This window comes from Sus scrofa, chromosome 1 (assembly GCF_000003025.6).
Source record: "Sus scrofa isolate TJ Tabasco breed Duroc chromosome 1, Sscrofa11.1, whole genome shotgun sequence".
Classification (NCBI taxonomy): domain Eukaryota; kingdom Metazoa; phylum Chordata; class Mammalia; order Artiodactyla; family Suidae; genus Sus; species Sus scrofa.
The window spans coordinates 191,218,297-191,221,077 of record NC_010443.5 but is presented as its reverse complement, the minus strand read 5'-3'; the positions used below and the strand labels follow the sequence as shown (position 1 = coordinate 191,221,077).

Sequence of the window (2,781 nt, the reverse complement as noted above, 5' to 3'; positions counted from 1 at the left end):
CAGTGACAAATGGAAAAGCTGGATGGATGGAAACAATGACCATCTAATTTGGTGTAAGAGAAGACCCATAACTTCCCAGGAAGGCTGTGGCAGGTAGGTGGTAGTGATCCCTGACACTGGAGATTACCCCAGTCCATTGTGGCACCAGAGTCAGGCAGGTCAATTTTTAAATTTCTCCCTCCAGCAAGTAGTCCTCTTTAGGGATGCTGGTATTGGTCTCCACTTCTCTAAAAGGAAGGGGTATCACCGTTCCTTTCCTTCCAAGACAGAAACCATCTGACAACAGCCTGAGAAACTGTAAGGTAAGTACAGACTCCCTTGGTCAGTCTTTTCTTGTTCTTGGCTGAAGGGATTGCTGGGAATGGACAGATGCTTGACCATGACAGTGTTATCAAGAGGCACCTCTTTGAGAGACGCCATCTGTGCCAGGGTTTGAGTAGGACCATGACTAGATAAGAAGCCCTTCAATATTAGGGGTTGTCATGTATATCTTGGATTCTATGGAGCTTAGTCATGCTTAAGGTAGGGGCTCAGCAAATATTTGAACTAAATCCTATAGGCTAATGTTAGGACAAGTCCCTTAACTTGCTTTTTATGACAATGGCAGCTCTAACCCTACACCCTCCCCTGCTCCTCTCTTCCAAAAGCTTCATATTCCCTACCTCTCTTCAGAAAAGATAAATGAAAGCTCATTTAATTGTTACTATGGTTACATGGAGTGGCCACACTGAGGATCCCTATCACCCCTTACTGTCAGAAGGAAAAAGAGAGGAGGGGTTTGAGGATCTTTGTGGAGGAGGAAACCATGGAAACAAGCGTTGCTAAGGGGATGGCTCTAAATTCCAAGGAAAGAAACTAGGTGTGGGGAGAGGGATTTTGTGGGCTCAAGGGCAGGTCATTTTTTTCAGGGTACATATCTCAGATTAGAGCAGACTCCTTCACTTCTTGTATCTTCCTCCAACCCACATACAACCCAGAGTTAAAAACAACTGGGGTCCCTGTCAGGCTCAAGTCCATCTTCATTGGTACTGCAAGGGAAAAACAAATATGACAATGGATTTATTGTATTCACACCTCATAATTATATTCTATCTCTGAACTCTCCCTCTTTGCCAGTTTCAATTACTATGAACCATGCCCTCTGCTAGGCACAGGGATTTAATCATCAGAAAAAGAGTCCCTGGCCTCCTGGTAAGTTGATAGCAGGACAGCCACTTGATGGCTTTGGTGTCAGTGTTGCTCACAGGGTTGCTCACATGTGCTGGACTGGACAGTCCTGCATGGCAGCATCAAGAAGGCGGAGTTAGCATCTTGATGGGGCATGGAGAGAGGAGGTCCCAACAGCCTCCTGGGGAGGGTGACCCCTTCTCTTGCAACCTCACAGAAGAACATCTCAGCGTTCTCTGTGGCCCACCTGTCCACAGGTGACAGCTGGAAGGGGCTGGGCCGCCACACTGGGTGCTGCCAGGCTGCTCCACATCCCTCTAACCTCCAGTTCCTCTGAGCCAACCCTTCCCCACTCTGGGTGGAGGGAACAAGCCCAAGGATGGAGGGTTGAGCTACAGAGGAAGAGTTTGTAATTAAAAAGAGAAAGAATTAAAAGCAGCACCAATAGGGAAGGGTAATTATCCTTCAGCTGCTGCAGAAATGCAATTAGGGCCGCGCTCCCTGAGCCGCCAGGATATTGTGGCTTTGGCTAATTAAGAAGCGGATATGCCCTGCCAGCGCAATTAGAGGCCCACCGGGCAGAGAGGCCCTTGCCTCTCCTCCTTCAGGGCCCAGGCCTGGGGAAATTAAGCCAGGAGCCCACGGCTGGGCCTGGCTGGGGTGGGGGCGGGGCGCAGGGTCAGGGCTCCACCCTCTCCCGGGCCGCAGCGTTTACCCTCTTCCTCTCCTCTCTGTTCTGCTAGGTCCAGTACCCTACCCCTACTTCGTTCTGAGTTGTGGCTCGGTAAGCACTGGGAGGAGTGTCACCCTGGGACTTGACTGTGGACTGGGGGGAGGGGGTGGGAGGGAGGAGGACCTGGTAGAGAGGAGTCGGCAAAACCTGGAGCTCTTCCTTTTTCCTTTCTCCGTGATAGAACAGTACTTCATGATTACTGAAGAAAGGAGAGAAAGGAGCCACCCACCCACCTCCTCCTGTTAAAAATAAGATCCCCTTATCATTCAGAAAGTATGTTCACTATAGAAAATTGAAGACTCGGAAGAAAAGAAAATAAGGCAACAACATTTCCCCCGCCCCCCTGCACCTCCCTCCCCACCAAACCGAGCAAAGGCTCCGCAGAATTCTGGGGTGGGGAGAGGTGGTGGGAGGAGCTGGGCTTGGCAGTGGGGGCAGGGACACAAGTTGGCCTCTGGGGAGTGTTGACCGCTTAGAGGCAGGAGGACCCGAGGACACCGAACACCTGGCAGAATGGGCCATGGACAGCCAGCCCCATCTGGAAGACTAGTGATTTTGTTGTTGTCTCACTGCGCTCAACAACAAGTCCCAGTCTGCCGCATGGTGCCGGCCACTGCAGCCGGGCCAGGCGTCCCGCGTGTCTCTCCTTCCTGCGTTCTTCCTGTGCCTTCTGTCTCCTAGAAGGCACCTCCAGAAACCATTGTTAACACTCCTGAAGAGCACACCTCAGGCAGACTCCTCCAGAAACCAGGATAGACTATAGTGTGGGGGGGGGGGAGTGTGGAGGTGGGAGCAGTGGACAGGGTGGGGCACATGATTGAGAATGCCCCCCAGTTACTCACTGCTCTTCTTCCAACAGCTGTTTTTTTGGCCGGGCTCCC

The 2,781-nt window shown here is 51.5% G+C and overlaps 1 non-coding gene across 1 annotated transcript; it reads left to right on the top strand.

Annotated features, from left to right (window-relative positions):
- MIR7-1 (microRNA 7-1) lies at nucleotides 2,430-2,513 on the top strand. Its single transcript, NR_128409.1, has one exon. It is a non-coding gene; the product is annotated as a microRNA 7-1 (primary transcript).